Here is an 18315-nt window from a genome sequence, read left to right as displayed (position 1 = left end):
CTTTTAGATGTGACTCTCGTGGCCACTCCACCTCTCATGTTTTTAGCATAAATCATTTGTTTCAGTAGTGAGACAGGTCACAGTGATATCTGACTGCTGGCAGCAAGATGTATCTACAATCAGTGCTCAGGTATGAGGCCACAATGATGTAAAAAGCTGAGAAAATGCAGATCTATAGGACTGAAAGGACCTCACCCTCATTGTCAACAAATAGGACATAAGAGCTCTTAAAAATGGGAGTACTAATTCTTATCTGTTAGCAGCAGTCTTCAGGACACATGGCTCTTGTAGCATCACCTACTGTCCAGGGGCTGCCTTGGGAGATTAGGGAAAGAAAAGTCATCCTGCATTCATTATGCTTTTCTCCTAATCAGTCCACTCTCTCTGTTGTTTTTTTCTTGGTAGAGTGAGAGCAACAACATGCAGCTATCCCACATCAAACCACACAGTGCAAAATCACCTCCTTCATCAGAAATCTTTACGTTCAGGCAGCAGCAGCAAACTTCACTCCCTTATGTTTGCAGCAGATCCACCGCAGAAAGATGATACTTGTGGAGCACTACATCCAACACTGCAAAATGGAGTTTGGAGGCGACACATGGCAAGTGAGAAAGTGCCAGTGAGCAGCACCAACAGCACAGGGCACGGCCAGCAGCAAACAAGATCAGTTACTCTCCTCAGCTTCCTTTCATCTCTTCTCTAGTAGGATTTCCCCTTCCTCGCCATCTTCTCACATGATGCACACCTGTGATCTCTCTTGTGACAAGGCTCCAGGCCAGCAACACCAGCCTGGGGCTCCCTGTAGTGCTTTGCCTCTAATGTTTTTTACTGAACAATGCTTCCCTACTCGTGTCTTCCCTCCAAGCCTACTATGAAACGAACTTTGAACCACAGCAAGTGAAGAGAGTCATGAGAAACAGCCAGGGATGCTTGCAGGCTGAGGGAAGGAGGCTCCTTGAGCTCTGCAGCCAACACAGGTTCTCGGCTGCGACAGCCTGCAGCCCCACAGGCACTCCGCAGCTATGGCCCAGCAGCCAGGGGAAGGGGCTCAGGGGCCATCTCCAAGCCTGGAGTCTGGCTTCTGTCTCCTCATTGCTCATCCCTAGCTTTTCTTTTTTTTTTTTTTTCAGTGACTTCATCTCAGATGGCATTTTTACTGCAGTAATCACTGAGCCCGAAGGTATTTGGAAGCAGAGTTTCAGAAAGTCTCAGCAGAAAGCCTCCCGTGGCCGTTGGCAGTGCACAGGGCCTGGGGCTGAAGACATCAAAGGTTTTCCTCTTGCAGCGGTCAGTGCGCAGACTATGCACAGCGTACCAAAGTGCTGTGGCTAGAGAAGCTGAGCTAACAAGGCAGAAGGCTCAGAAAGGCTCATTGGTTGGCTGTAGTAAGGAGTCATTCATGTCCCGTGGATGACAGCTCTAAATTATAATCCCTCTTTCTCTACAGCAACACCCAGATGAAAGGAAAACTGTTGTGGGACAGTCTGCTTCTGTGTTTATAAAGACAGTTAGATCCTTTTTGAAAGGCAGATATTTTTTTGAAGGGGCAAATCTGTGAAAAAATCAAGAGGGCTGCCAGAGTTGTAAAGCGAACAAAAATATCTTTTGTGAATCACTGTGATGCTCTTCTTTGCTGCAGAACTAGACAAAGCAAATCATTGCAACTATAATGTGTCCTAATGTTCATGACAATCTCAGGTACAGAAACAGAAAACCTCTCTCAGATAAACAATTCTAGTTCTCTGCTGCTAGATATCCATTTGCAACCAATGAAGCATGCCTTAATATCCATCTCTTTTTTTCTTTCATACCCAAAGTACCTGAAGTACCTGGAGTGCCTCTGAAGAATAATGGGAATAGAAAGCGATGAAGAGACAACATTTGACTACGTACTTCAGGGAACTTACATGCAAATTATTCATTTGCAAACCACTGCCAAGCCCATGCCAAATTCTGCCCCAGTACTACAGAAATATAAACTTGGTGCTGAATGGCTTTTCTGGGGATTTCTGGTTCAGTTCTGACCTCACAGCAGCCCTTTGGGTCATCCTTTGCAGAAAGAGTCAAAGTGAATCAATTTCCATGACCGCTCTGTGCACATATTCTGTTCCACGTACTTGTAAGAAAATAAAGATAAATATGAGTAAACAATTAATAAAGATAAATATTTATCTATCGCTTGAGTCAAGGTTCCATTTTGGATTTGGAAAAACATCCCTCGTGCTTGGTTTGGCTTTGCTTGACTTGAGTAAGAGGAAAGGGGAGATATATAATAAAAGTTACAGGAATATCATTTCGTAACATTCTCAAATGACATCTACTGATAGTTAGCAGAACTCAGTGCAGCTCCTGGTATGGTGGCATCCACGTCCCCTCTACCCAAGGTTGAGGCTGAGGTGGTAGGGATGCTGGAGCAGACTGCCTGTGTCTCACTGAACACGTAAAAAACCTCACCCCTTTCCAGTTCTGTTTACTTAAAACAGCAAATTAGCCACAAGGTACATTGCTTTAGCTAAAAATAAAATGTTTTCTGCAGACGTCTGGTCTCTGTACGTGACACCTGAGATCCCCACAAGTGAAAAACAAAGTGGAAGGCTCAGGGCTCCCTGTTTTCTCCACGCGTTTGTGGTTTGTTTTCTCTGGACATTTGTCAGCGCTGTGCAATTGCCGAGTTTCCTCCCCAGGGCCACTTTCCTTGTTTGCCCAGGTCTTTCAGGTGGGGAGAGAAAGCACCGTAGCGATGGCACAGCATCTTTTCTGATGATAGCCGGTCTGGAAGGAGCCCACTAAGCCTCCTTATTTTACAGCATACCCCATCTCAGCACAGTCGCACCCCAGCCCAGGGGCACTCTCTGGGAGTGACTCGTTTGCATCATAGTTTTTGCACTCAAGCAATGAAAACTTTCACAAGGGAAAAGAAAAAAAAAAAAAAAAAGACCAACAGCCAACACCACACAACAATAGTGGTAATTATGGAAAGAGCAATTAAGAAAAGAGAGAGGGAGAAAGAGGACCTGGGCCTGGTCCAGATTGTGTCTAACTAGTAGCAAAGACTACCATTATAGAACAGGGCTGAGGCTGGCATCTTCCTGATTCCCAAATAAAGCTACAGGAGAGGGCACACCTTGGGTTTACAGCAGTGTTCTCTCTTCTACCTACTTAGCTGTAACTTTATATGTACGTTCCTACATACAAAATGCAGCCAATCCAGCAGGTTTGAAGGGAGCATATTCACAGCATGTTGTATACATCTAGAACACCCTGGGAGAAGAAACTAACTCCAAGAGCTTCTAAAACATCAACAGACCTCAGCTCTGCCAGAGCATTGGTTGGAGAAAATTAGAGATGAGTGTGAGCAGCTCGAAAATTCCTGCCACCCTTCTCCAGCCTGGCTCCGCTGAAGTATGAATCTCTGTGAAGCAAACTCGTCCCCACAAAGAAGGATCTGTGGAATATGGAGGATCTCCACACTCCACCCCCACTAGTAGTCTGGATACCCCCCAGCTCTCCATGGCCAGCATTGATGGTTTTCAAGCTGTATTCCCTGAAGACGGCCATAGGCTGGGTGTGCTAACACCCTCTAGGGTAGTGAGGCACTGGCACTGCTGCCCAGAGAGGTTGTGGATGTCCCCATCCCTGGAGATGTTCAAGATCAGATTGGATGGGGCCTTGGGCAGCCTGAGCTGGTGGGTAGCAGCCCTGCCCGTGGCAGGGGGTTGGAACTGAATGGTCTTTGAGATCCCCTTCAACTCAAGCCATCCTATTGTTCTATGATCCTCTCACATCTGCCCCATCCCTTTCATTAAGCAGAAGATGACTTGTAGACCAACTTGTTCTCAGTGTGTCTCTACTTTCAGATAGCACCTGGGAAGGTGCCCCAAAGAAGGAACAGGGACAGTTCCTCCATTTCACTTCCTCTGGAAGACCAGAAGCAGCATTCTTTCCACACTCAGCCCTGCTGAGAAAAAATCAGATTTTGCTTTTTACTCTCTTCCCTTCCAGCACCAACAGGGAGGCCTGGAAAGATCTCCTGCTGAGGGTGTTGCCGTCGGAGAGGACGTGCAGAAGCACGGCTGTAGGGTGGGAGGAACTGGCTGAGCAACAGGGCTGGGAGGGCTGCCGGGAGCCCTGGACTGCCATGTGGGCTGCTGGAAAATAAAACCAAAAAGCCACATCAAGTGCTGGGCTTATAATGTAAGAAAGCAGTCGGAGTGTGAATCTGATTCTCAGTGTTTATAGAACTTCGGGAGTGGTTTTCCTGCAGGCCAACAGGCCTGTTATTCTTCAGTATCGCAGGATAATTTAGGTCGGAAGGGACCCCTGAGGACATCTGGTCTGGCCGCCTGCTCAGAGTCGGGCCAATCTTGATCAGGTAACTCAGGCCAAAAAAGCACGATTCCACTAATACTTTCTTATTCATCCTCTCTGCTTGCTTGAGACTGGATTGTGTTTTTACCACATTTCAGTCGCACTCGCTGTACAAAAGCTGCTGCAGCTCTCCCAGCTAGGGAGTCAGGTTCTATTTTTCTTTCTCCTGGTTTAGTAAAAATAAAACCAAAAAACAACAGGAATAGCTAAGGGCTCAAACTGCCCTCAGCTACACCAAAACAATGGCCATTGTTCTGGAAATAAGCAAGTTGCTCTGATCCCCAGTATGCTACTTCTAGTGGCCCTTGTCTCTGATAATATAACCCAGGGCTACTCTTTAAAAACTTGTTCTGAGCTCCTCTTGAAGGACAAGACTTTCAATTAAAATAATAAATAAATCTTGTCTGAAAGGCAACATCTGCCATAGCACAGGCTCATAATAAGCCAACAGAATAGCACTGATAACCTCTTCCTGAGGTACCCGGGTTTACTTTGGTGACCTTCTGGCCAGAGAGCGTTTCTGGCTCTGTGTTGCCCTCAGACTAGGTGGGTTTGTGGTCCTCTCACAGCCCCAGTCTTGGAACAGCTCTTACTGCAGTCCATGGACCAGGCAAGGGGGAGATGTGGCATCTGGTTTTCCATCAGGCAGTGCTGAGCAGGGTAAGCATCATTTTGGCTGAATCCTAAGACCAGGAGAAAGGCTCTACAGGAAGAAATTCACTGCTAGGCAAACAGAGGGTGTTTGGTAAAAGGCAAATGAGCTGTTTCAACGTCACAGTGTATCCTCTGGCATGGAAAGAGGGGTAGAGGCTGCTATCTTCAGCAAAAGCTGCCTGAGGGAAATTACAAGTAACTGATGGATTGAAAAGTTTTTGTTAAAGTCCTCCCTCATTCTCCCCCAATTCAACATCAGCAAAAGGTCAAAAATAGGGATGGCACAATGTGAAAGTCTGTGAAAACTTGGGTTTTGTCATTTTCCCCTACAGTCAACAGAATTGTGTTTCCAGTCAAGTGTTTGTAAAGCCAGTGTCGTATTGATGTCAACAAAATCCTTCAAAGAACAAATTAAGACACACACAAGCAAGCAGGCAGACTTCCGAACAGTCTGGCCTGCTTACATCATTTCCTTCTCATAATTCACCCTGCGTGTTGTACCTCTTGTACATCTCTGGCTTCCTCAACATAAGAGAGAAATTCTTCTTGTATCACACGAACTTCTTCAGCCTTATCACAAATCTCTCAGATAAGAGGCTCATGTGAGGCAATCCTCGCCATCCTCACATTCCAGTCTTCCAGGAGCACAACATGGAGCTTTTCCACCTTATAAGGATGAACTTCATCACTCACTCAAAAGGTACTGCAATTGCTTTAAAAGGTCTCAGATTTGCAGAAGGAAACATTACCTGGTACTCACCATACTGAGCTAGCTGGGGACCAGGCACGCTGGGATGCTTGATCAAAAAGCATCTAAAAGGCTATATTGTAAACCTTTTGGTTTTTTATAGATAATTTTTTGTCCTTTTCCCAGCCTAACCCAATGTCTCCTGCTCACAATGTTTCTGTGGCAAATCAGAAAACTTTTCTCAAACTCTGTTATCCCCCTCTGAGGTCTGAACTCTGGGCTCTGAGTACACATTTGTTACTGCTGCCTAAAAAACAACTAAATGTTTGTAGATAGAAATAAATGTATTTCTATCTAGAAAATCCCCAAAGAGTTCATTTTTTACTGCATGTGAGGAAATCTGGAATGTAAACATACTAACAAAATAAGCACTGGCATTTAAAATGAAGCAAAGAAACCAGATGCTTTACCTTTCTCTTTTTGCAAAGCAAGAAGAAGGGTCCTGAGAAACACTGAGAAACATCAAGTTTTTGGATCAGAAATCTTTGCTCCACTTGCAGGAAAAAGAAAAAAGAAAAAGAAAAAAAAAAAAGTTTTGAAAGCAAAGCAGTGGGGAGGATGGGAAAAGCTCCCTTTTTGGCAGCCTAGCTGAACATCCGGGCTGCCCTGATGAGTGATGCTCCATGGACGATTTCATCACAGCCACGCTGCTCTCCCTGTTTCTTACAAGCCTCCCTGCTCACTACAGGGAAAGCCCAAGGGCACAGCCTCATCTGGGCCACACTCCCCTTTGGGTTGTGTCACCGGTGAGACCAAGATGAGGAGCATTTGGCACCCACATCCCACGTGGATCACATCACACTGACATTGTTCTTATCAAGGCTAACTGTTGCTGATAGGCCTCCAGAGCAGGAGTGGAGGATGAAAAGCAATGAGGAAAGCTTCAAGGCTTTGCCCCTCTCAGAGAGCCAAGGCCCTGTGTTGTGCCCTCACCCTACGCCCCTCTCCCAGCCAGCCCTGTGGGAAGGAGACCTGTCACATCATCCTTCCCAGCACAACGCAGCAGATGTAGGCAGGGCTCACAGCACAGGCTGCAAGGCAGGATGAGGCAGGACAGCTCATGGACAACCCTGAGTGCCTGCAGCATAGGGATCACCTCAGCTGGAAGTGAGAGTGGAGGCTGAAGGCTGACATACAGCCCCAGCAGTCTCAGCCAAGGCCAATGCCAGAAGACAAGTAGGTTATTTTTAATTAAACCAACAACAGAGGAGGACCCATGATATTGTTCTTGAATGAAGACTATTTAAAGGAATAAACCATCACTATGGAAACGGGGAGCTTTGCCAGAGAGAGGCAGGAAATGAAGCTCAGCAAGAGATACTGAGGAATTTTCAGCCATGACAGCAGCAGAAGCAGCTCACATTGGGGCTGCACCTTTGGGCCAGGATACACCAAGCTGCCTTCTTGAGCCCGAGGCAGCTGATGGCCCACACTTGTGGTAGGCACAGTGGTTGTGCGTGGTGACTCACTGGGGCTGCACACACTTCAGGAGGGATGTGAGAAAGAACAGAGTCTGTGACAGAGGCTGCAATGGGATTTCAGAAGCAAAACTAACTACACGGGGATTAGACCAGAATGAACACAGAGGGCTTGAAAGACTTCAAATGTATTATCAGCTTGGCTGCTTCTTGATCAGGTCCAAAGGCACATTCTTTATCTGGGAGTCCTAAAGAGGCAAGGACAAGAGCTTAGCTGAAAGGCAACAACCTTTTCACTCCACTTAGGAGTTCCTCGTGTCCCCTACACTCATTCTTGACACTATAGTAAAGTTATGGACACCCCATTCATGGCTGTTGCAATTGTTCATCAAAAATAAGCCTCCTAATTTAACAGGATGGTTTACACAGCCATCACAAACCTATCAGCAACTGGTCCTCCTCCATGAGCCATCAGGGATGCTGAATCCTGAGCAGACCTGCTCTCTCAGTATGTTTTTGGCCTTTTGTGAGCCACTTCCACAGTAAGGAGTCCAACCTGAGCAGCTGTCAGCTCCTTCACTGCACCTGAAGCCAAGTGGGATATACGGGCAGTGTTCTTTGTTGAGTGCCCTTGATGCAGTTCCAACCACGACTGGGTGTGCAGCAGAACCTTAGCTGAACAGATGGAAAACCTAGAAAAAAAAAGTGATTGCATAAAACAAGGTGGGGAGGTGGCTGCGGCAGTAGCCCAGGCAATGACAAGGTGGCAATGGCAAGATGGTTAGGGAAGCCCACAGGAGCAGCACCACCCATGCAGGAGGAGCCAACAGCCCCTGTTCTCACTTGAGAGTAAGCGCACTCTTTATCCGGCCTACCCAGCACTTATCCTAACATTTAATTGCGTGAAAGAAACAAGATGGACGAGAAACTCCATCACTCCTGCATGGAAACCGGTCTGTGCAGAGGAGCTCAGAGGCAATCTCTGCTGAAGCAGCAGCCATTGTCTTCAAGTCAACCTGCAGCTTTGCAGCCACCAACTGTGTCTGTAGACGCCTGGAAATCCATTCTGAGCAGGAGCTCAGGGCATGATGGAAAACATGGGACCTGCCGGCAGCTGCAGATACCAGGATTAGTCCTCAGAGATGACAGGGACCGCTGTCTCCAGGCAAATGGAAGCAGAGCTGGGAAACTCGCACCTGAGGAACAGCTGGACTAAGTGTAGGGGCAGTACTAGCATTCAGCAGTCTCACCGCGCGGCTCTCTCCTTTTAAGGGAGCAGCAACCCCTCAGCAACCTGGGGACACGTCAGCACCGGCCCTGGGGGCAGCCAGGCTGCAGGCGTCACAGCCCAGCCAGAAGGCTGCAGACCAGACGGAGGCTAATGTTACTCTTCCCAGAGGTTCAGCAGGTCACCACTTCATCCTGTGAGCAATGCTGAATTTCAGGGCAGTGAGAGAATTGTTTACATTGGCTACTTGTACAAATGCTGGAAAAAAAAAGAAAAAAAGAAGAGTATTATGGGACTTCTGTTCTTTAATTCCAAAAAGAAATCAAACATGTCTAGACTGTTGCATGCATGTGGCTTTCTTCCAGGCTTCTCCCACCTGGAGCAATAAGCAGGCTGGAAACTCTCCACAAAAGAGTTTTCAACATCCATTTAAAAATGCTCCCACCCCGTGCACACCAGCCAGCACTGACCCGCCAAATCCCATTCAGAGGCAGCAGCAGATAGGGGAAGTGATTTCAGGTGCAGGTCACAGAACAGTGCTGTGGTGTCTCTGCTCTCCTTTCACAGCAGAAGGATTGGGAAGCAGCTGGTGGAGTGCTTGCAGCAGGACGGGCACCATGGGACACTCCTATGGGGCCATAGGAGCTGCCATTGCACCAGGACAGGCACTGCCCTCCCCCCAGCATCAGCTCACCCCGCAGGATTGCCCTGCACCAACCCATGCTACCCTGGGCTGCAGTCCAGGCGCAAGTTGGTCTTTGTCTTGTTATCTGGTGAGCTTAGAATTGCTGCTGACAGGAGACGTCTGAGCTGCTTAGGGTGATGCCATCTCTTAGCTCAGAAGCAGCTGAGGCTTCATCCTGGCAGCTCACTGAGAAGCCGTGGTGGCAGAGCTGGGGCAGCACCCACAGCCAGGGGAGACTGAGGCTCACTACTGGGATCTGTGCCGTGTTCAGTCTTCTGGCAAACATTTCTAGGCTCTCATTCTTCCTCTCCTCCCACCTCCTAGTGTATAAAGGAAGATCCTTCTTAACACTATACTGTAGATGCAGAGACATCTCTAAACAGCAGAGATAGAGATGAGCATCAGTATAGCCACGCAACCTGTTGGAGATGGGAACTTTCCAGCTCCTAAAAGCTGGTTCCCAAAAGCCACACAGCCTCCCTTTTCCTAGCAGAGAACATAATACTGGTGGCAAAGTTCAGCCTCACTGCCACACCATCAAAATCTGCCTCTGATGCTGTGGGCCAACATCATAAAATAAGAGGCATTACTTTTGGGGCAACCTTCTTAATAACTTTGCTCCCTTGTACTTGGTAATCCAGAGTATAGGATTTTTGCCACCCTTTAACCAAACACAAGGAGAGCACTGGATGTGCAGGGCTGCAGGCAGCACTGACATGGGTGCACAGTATGAATATGTGCCAGGGGTATGCATGCAACTGGAGGAGGAACAACGAGGAAACAAACAGAGCTGGGTTCAGGCCAGGTCAGCTCCTTGATCAGCTCCAGCTCCAGCAGACAGGGACAGGAGCCCCTTGTCCTACAGCCTGAGATTTCCCCTGCTGAGACAGGGTCAGACCTGCACTGGGGCTGCCCTGCAGCTGGACCCTATGACATGGGAGAGGGAGGCTGCAGTGGTGTCAGGCCGCAGGCGGCCCGCATGGCAGTCGCAGTTTGCCATCTGGCAGGGCGGATGGCTAACACCGTGGTCACACAGATACTCTATGTCATGCATAATTCAGGATTTGTGTTGACGTCTGTCAAGCCCTGTGTAAGAATCTAAGCTCCACACATTACCAAGTACCTCACCAGGGACCACATCCTGCTGCCCCGATGCCACCCCGCAGCCCATACCAGCCCCATCCCTCAGTCCAACAGTGCTTCACCATCTCCGTGATGTTCTACATCTAGAAACAACAAGGTCTGATGAAGACAGGGAAATTATCATCATCTAAAAATGGTTTCTTTGGGAACCTGAGTAATTTGATCAGGTACTTCCATTTTCTTCCACTTACTGTCCAGGGCCAAGCATGCTGCTGCCTTCACCAACAGGACATGGCAGTGTTAGCATTATGGGAGTTTTAAAAGGATGGATGAGTGATACCTATAATTTCACTTCATTTCCTGCATGGAAAAATAATTCAATTTATTTAAGAAAAGAAAAACAACGGAGGCATTATTCATTACAAAGAGCTCCACTGGGAAACATTACCGAGCTGAGGAGAAAAGGCTGAGCCCCAGAGTCAGCGCTTTGTATTCATGTAACAAAATTTCTCCGGGAACATCCATAGCTCTCTCACCAACGCTAATTCAAGCCTCTTCCTCCATTTGTGTGGCAATGAACTCCCTGGCAATCAGCTCCCCTGTTGGGAGAACTGGGCTCGGCTCTGTTGGGTTTGCTGAAGGTGCTCAGAACTGCCTTAATGCCTGATATTTTGCAGAAGAATCTTCAAGCTGCTTTTCTGAGAGGAACAAGAAACCTGGTGATGAACTTAGCAGACACCACCACGGCTGTGTAGTGAAGTAGCTTAGGGTGTACTCGGATAGTAGGGATGCTGCCATGGAAGTAGATCGTGTTGACAGAATGAATCCCTCCCCAGTCTGTCACTTCAGAGAACCCCTGTGGACTATCTGCTGTTGTCTGAGTTAATAGGTTTGAAAATACCAATTAACAACTGACTAACAAGTGGAGCTTTTGTCTCTGTACACAGGGGAACCACAGCTTTCACATCCATCTACTTGCAGGCAAAGACACTCAGCAGCCCCAGATCTGGGATGCTCAGGCTTAGCGCAGCTTCCAGGAGATGCACACAGCCTTGATACCCGAGATGGCATTTGAAATGGTTGGGCTTTTTCAGGAGTTCCTCTCTCTGCCTGCCTCTCCGGTACCTGAGGCTGGTGCAGACTTACCTCTGCAGAGCATTGTTCACAGCACCACTAATTTCAGTGGGAATCTGGGCGGTTTAGCACATGAGTTATGGGGAGGAATGCCTGCAGTGGTAGCATTACCACAGCTGTGTCCCTCCATGTGCATGGGCTGCACTGGCATGGCTCTGCTCTGCTCACAGCACACACAGCATGGTCACGCACAGTGAAAGGGAAACAAGCCAGGTCAGTCAAATACACACTTGTGCCTTCTCTATGGACAGCCAAAGCCAATGCTGCATTGATTTCCCACAGGTGAGGCACTGGCCTCACTATCCCAGTGCTTCCACATCTATTGGTGGAAACTGAAGCCTCATAACATGTGCCTAGTTCAACACAGCCCGCTTTCTATGCTATCAGCTCACCTGTTAGTTAGCCACAGTATTTTCTCCGTTTTGTTTTAGCTCCTGTCCCATACCAATCCTTCCATTGTGCTGTGAGCATCTGGTGGACCTAGAAGTAGGTCACCCTGCTTCCGTGGTGCTTCCCAGCCCCGATGCTCCCAGACTCCTCAGTCCCCCCCATGGCAGCAGCTCAGACACCTCCCTGTGCCTCACTGGGGCTCCGCTGCATGCTGCCTGCTCCAGGCTTTGCCTTCCCTCATTACTTTCCCATATTTCCTCAACTCTAAATTGTATTTATTGCTGTGAGCTTTTCACTGCTTGCTAATTATAAATGTGTTTTATTATCACATTCGCTGTCCCTGATCCTGTGCTCGTTTGCAAGGCGCTCATCTCTCTCAATGTGTCTTTGAGGCTTTCTAGGAAAACATCCTAAAACTATTTTAAGTCAGGGCCAGAGGGAAAGGAGGCAGCTATGTTATGCCCTGCTACTGGCAATGAAACTGTGTCTTTGCGTCGCGACGGCATCAGACCTAGAGACTGCCAGTCTCCTCCCTGCTGGGTCAGTCACTTCTGACCAAGGCAATGCTTTAGAGGAAGAACCTTCTCCCTCTTCCCCAGTCCAGCCCAGCCCAGCCCAGCTTCCACCAACTGCTCTGCTGCTCCCTGTGGGGTTTTGCTTGAGGGCAAACCCACAGAAACTCCTCAGCTCTCCACCAGCACCGGGGCACCTCAGTGCAGCAAAGGAGCTTTATCCCTGCAGCAGCTTCACAGCCTCAGTTGCTCATGAGGCCATCAGCTCCTGCTTATCCAGCGTACTCTTTAAAATGGCTTTTTTCCCCCAACTGTGCACAGATTAAATCCTTCCTTTTCGGTCAGTGGAACTGTCACTTAGGGTGAACAGCTGAGAACTTCATCTAGTTTAAATTTCACAATAAGCAATACACGAACTTGGAGTTCTGTGATGTTTTTCATCTGGCAAAATTAAAGTTAACATAGAATTGCCCTTGGGCAGGAAACAAGTCCTAGCTTCAGAAACAACAACATAACGTGGAGAAACATCAGAGGTATTACAGGACCAGCAATGTGAGAATCGAGATGTGTCACTCTGACTGAAACACTCCTATTTGTGCCAATTTTACATGTAAGATAGCAGCTAAGTGATTAATGAGCCGTTCCTCTTGCTACAACTTGTGCATCTCCAGCAAGATGATGTCCCATCCAAATGGGCTCATCAGCTGCCAGGACATGGGGCCACACAGCCTGCATCTTTTGCATCCATATCCTTAGGGAGACAAAGGAAGAAGTGCACCCTGGCTGGCAAAACATATGGTAGATTAAAACTGAAGAGCCTGTCAACTGGGTGACAAACTTCCACAGTTTTGACTTAAAAGTATGTATATGTAAACAAATATCTCCATCTAAGGCTTTAACTGCTCCCGCTGCTCCTCAGATAGATTATCCTAGCCAGGAATTGACTTAGGAATTCAAAACATTGCTGCAGACTTTCCCAGCTTAAAAATAAGACTTCCACATCATCGGAAGCATGTAGGAGCTAAAAAAAACTTCTTTATGGAAAGTGGGAGATCTGCCCCAGAGGGCACACTGAGTCAGCCCTCCATTCTTGCACTGAATTAAAAAGAAATACAGGGCTGCTGCTGTTCTTCATCCCCGTGGGCACAGAAGTAAATAGCATGGCAGAGCCAGCCATCAAACCCCAGTAATGTTGAGAGCTTCAGAAGGACTCATGTACAGCTTGAAGCACAGGCATCCTTCCATTCCAGGTTAGATCACCTGCCTTTCTCTCCACTCCAAGGTTGCATAAGTGAGAATTGAGACATTTCTCATGCTTTGGAGAAAAATTGTATTCAAGGATATGATCCAAGCAAAAAATTCCAGATCCGACCATCACAGGCAGGAAACGTCATTGGAGCAGAGTACTGCAAGTTTCATTTTTACTTGCCATTCCCTGGGACACTGTATGCCCTTTGAGGTCTTTGTCTGGGGGGAAGAAAGAGGAATTAGGTTCTCAATATAGAGTGGAACCTTGAGAAAGGAGAAGAGCAAGTGAGAGGCAGCTCTTGTCTTAGAGCTTCTCTGTTCCACTTGCAAGGATACCCTATTTTTCTTTCCTCATTTCAACAGGCTGCATAAAGATCACCCTGAGACCCCAGAACTTCCTTCTGAGGTCCAAAGGCAAATGTGAACTAGAAGTGTCTATCACTACAGATCTTTTGTTAGTAAGTCCCAAGTGATACAAGGCTAACCCAGGCAGCTATAGGAAAAAGACACCATTAGGTAGCTGACGGGGAACCTCAGTCAAGCTCTGCTTGCTACTAAGAACCATTTGCTTAGTTCTGGCTTCTAAGAGTCAGATTGTGATGTAGCTGATGAATTTTCACCCAGGAATCAATGGGTATGTAGGGTATAGGGATATTGTTGGCTTATTTGTTTTAAATACATTTTGGTTCCTTTTCCCCTTTTCTGCTAGAATTAATTCTGGAAATTCATGCATTTTTTCTCTCTCAGCTGTATATTCCTAAAGAGTTCAGAATTTATCCCATTAGGATCTAAACTTAAATGCTGAGCTTAAGCCAAAGCTCCTCCAAAACATAGGCCAGGCTTTCCTCAAAGCCAATTTTCTTCCAAAAAAGCAGAACTTGGCCCTTTTAGTCCTCATTCTGGAAGTAGGACGCACACGCAAGACTTTCCCAAAGAACATATGGTTTACTGTTTTGAAATGACTAGAATGCAAATCACCAGAATGCCTGGGAAGCAGCGACTTCGGCTGCTAACGCTGTTGTAAGCAGCCATGGTTTTTATCGTCGAGGCCTGCAGACCAGAAGCTCATAGTAACATAGTCCCAGGGGTGGCGTGCCTGGAAACGAGCAGCCCTGCTTATATCTGACCACACAAGTGCTGTGCCTACAGCCAGCAACACCATCGGGTCACAAAGTTCATAATCAGGCTTTTGGGTTTTTTGGACTATTCATTGGAGCACATGAAATGGCTTTACTCATTTGTACTGCCCACTTCAGCAATGCAGTGACTCAGATAAGCTCTAAAAGCAGCACCAATGCCAACTTGCATCCATGCAGCAATTCCAGCACCATGTAGGTGGGAGTCTATGCTTCACACTAAGCCTGAATGGAAACACATTCATGAAATCGAAAATGGGCAATTTCCAGCCATATCACACAACAAGCAGCAGCTCATGTACTCATTCAGGAGGAAGGAATCACTCAGCAAAATAATAGACAACCCTTGAACTGCCCTTTCAAGAGAAATGAGTCGTGCACAGGGCCAGGTCTGTGTCTCTCTGATGCTCTATGGGCCAAAAAATGCTGCATATAGCAGAGAAGGCAGGAAGAGCATTTTCTGACATGCTCTCACTGACTATAAATCCACAGAGATGTGTTTAAAGCCCTGCTTTGGTACTGCTGGAACTACCTTTGTTTGCATTTTGGACAAAAGCAGGAAAGAGCCCACTCCTGAATGATGCAGTGGGCTGTGCTAACAGACTGCAATGGCACCCTTCAGCAGCACCCCTGTAATTGAGGAAAGCTTGCTAGTATGGGGCACTGGGGGTGCCCCCTTCCTAGAGGCATTTAAGGCTAGGTTGGATAGGACTGTGAGCAACCTGGCCTAGAGTGAGGTGTCCCTGCCTATGGGGAGGGGGGGGGGAGTGGAACTACACAATCTCAAAGGTCCCTCCAACACAAACCATTCTATTATTCTACGACTTTAACTCAATGAAGGAATCTGGTCCTGTTCATGCAAAATGAAAGCATTCCAAGAACACCACAACATCAAGCCACATCAGCTTCTGATGGCCACAAGAGATCTAAGATGCAATAACACAGAGAAGTACAACACCCAGAAGCAGCCCTCACTGCTGCTTATGTTCCTTGCTATATTTCATGAAGAATGGTTTTCCAGTGCTCAATGGACACAGCTTTTACACAGGCATTAGGATCAGGTTTCAATTACTTTAAAGTGTTGTGTTACAAAGTTTAAGAAAAAAAACACACTAGTTTTAGGAGAAAATTATTTTCTGAAATAAGGTGTCCTTTCCAATTAGTACTACAAACTGAGGCCAGCTGGCCTTCAGAGCACTGTCACTGATGCACCCATGGTCAAACCCCATGCTCCCCCTTTCTTGGGTCAGCTGCACCTTTCCAAACAAGCCCTGTCCATCAGACACAGCCATCCAAGATGGCAAAGCACCACCTTCACTGAGCTGCTCACCTCAGAGAAGAATCCAGCAGCACTCTGATCTGGCGAATGGGGAACTGCTGGCACAGAACAGCCCCCAGCTGAGCAGGAGGGAGGGGCAGAGCTCTGCACATCGGTCAGTGGTGAAGCAAAGCAGCTTCTGAAGAGCAGAGCAGCTCTTGTTGTCCACCTGCAGCAGACATGCTTTTTTCTTTTTTTTTTTTTTTTTAATTTATTTCTTAAATTTCTTATTGTCTTTTCCAGATACCATAGCTGCCCAGTACTGATAACATTACTTACTTCGGCAAGAAGGTGAACGTGCTGATTTGGAAACTACAAATCTTGCATGCAGTGAAACTTCCTGTGAACAAAAGGTTAAGATTGCGACCTACCTTCCTGCTCCTGTTCTACAGAAACCAGAAACAACAGGCATGTAGACAACATGGGAGGCTGCCTCAGGGAAGCACAGCAAACCTGTTATGCCCTATGCTTGTAGGAGAGCATGAACACCAAAACAAGGAGCTTCTATTTTGCTTAAGGCAAAGACAAGAACCACAAGGTAGGTGTTTGGGAAATGATGAGAAAAGGTGGCCATGGCCATGTCAAGAAGACCAGGGATGCTCTCAATAGCAACTTGGGCATTCTTTAGAGGTGGGCAGGAAAAGCAACTGTACTAACTGAGGGAAAATCCTTCCAATATAAAGAGCTTACTTAAAAAGAAAAAATTGACACAGCAAACAAGATTTTAGCTAGAAGACAGCATTTACAATAATGTGTTTGCATAATCAAGTAAACACTCCTACAGCTGATTGCAGCGATCTAAAATATAACCAGTACACAACGATTCTGTCAATAAGGGAGCAGTGTATCAACTCCATTAATGCCACTTGCAGTGGTGTTTGGAAACATCCCTTCCAGCCTCCTTACATGCTTCTCAAATACTGCACCACATGCTTATTCTAAGTTCTCACCTAGCAAAGCAGGCAGGCAAGGGAAAACCAGCCATCAAACACAGTAGCTGCAACATGTTTCTGGCTCACGCTCACCCTCCCTCTCATCACTTTACCTCCTAGCATCTCATCTAAAGTTCTCCTTTCATCGTGTTTTAACAGGGAGACTTTCTCCCTTCCTCACATACGAGGCAGCTGTCTATAGGAAAGAATTATTCTGAGACCACTGCTCAATGGTCTTGTACTGCTAGAGTCCTACTGAAAGCAAAAACCTCCTTTTCCTTAAGATAAGCCAGTCTTATGTCAGTGCAGGGCTTGAAAGCCCATAACAACTACCAGGGTCAACAGCAGGGTCATGTTTTGTCCTGCCAGCACTACAAGGCACAGCCTTCACAGCCTTCATATGTGGGTTCTTTTCCCATCATGCACTGAATTTTCTTACCTTGTTACCAGGAAAGCAAGCACAGCTCCCCTGACTAAGGCCTGCCAGGTCTCACTGGATGCTCCATTATAAACAGGCACTGGACAGTGATGGATGTAGCTCCCAGGGCAGACACTGGTGCTGCTCTCTGGCATGCTCACACAGGGTCACTCTGCCAAAGGCCTCCTACGTGCACCTCACATTGCAGTGGAGCCCACCTCACCACCTGCCATTTTAAATGTTGGCAGCACTTGTAGAAAACCAGCCCTGATCTCCACTGCCAACCACCTTCAAGCTGAGAAAGCTTAAATAGCAGTTTTCAGACTGTACTGCGTGCTGTCTTTAACTGGCATCACAATCTCTGTCCTTCCACTCTTGCCTCTTTGGCCTGCTGCCCCCCGGAAATGAGACATGGGCATAGTCAAGGTACATCCCAGCATTCAGAGCTGTATTCTGAATAATGACGACTCGCTGTGCATTAAGCACACAGAAAGGCATGCCTAAGAGCCTGATTTTTGATAGCCCTTGGTTAGAGCAAGGCCTAGAGCAGCATAATACCCTCTTGCCAAACAATTACATTTCAGTAGTGATAACACTGTGCTATTCTGTTATTTTCTTTAACAAAACCCACAAAATTGAATGTCACCATGGGAACAGTCTAAAGTTGATTTTGGAAAGAGGCTCACTTCCTATAGCTTATCTGTTGGCATAAAAAAAAGTCACTGAACCATATCAGACGCAAGAGCTTTATGAAGTATCATCTCTCAAGGTATTAGTAAGCTGTGAAAACATCCACCCCAAGGGCTGCAGTTCTTCAGCGTCTGAAGTAGAATAAAGAGGCCAGAAAGCTTTATTCCTCATTTTCCTCAACAAGAAACACAGCCCAAGCTACCACCAGTGTGATCTAATTCAATCATTCTTCAGTCTGTAATGTGTAATAAGTGTCAGAATGGAAAAATTCCTTCTAAGAAGAACAATTAAAACTTAAAGCAGTCATCCTGGTTGGCTGGTTGAACAAAAGACACATGTTCACACAAGAATAA

Source organism: Meleagris gallopavo, chromosome 5 (assembly GCF_905368555.1).
Source record: "Meleagris gallopavo chromosome 5, MGAL_WU_HG_1.1, whole genome shotgun sequence".
Classification (NCBI taxonomy): Eukaryota; Metazoa; Chordata; class Aves; order Galliformes; family Phasianidae; genus Meleagris; species Meleagris gallopavo.
This window is presented reverse-complemented; position numbering follows the sequence as displayed.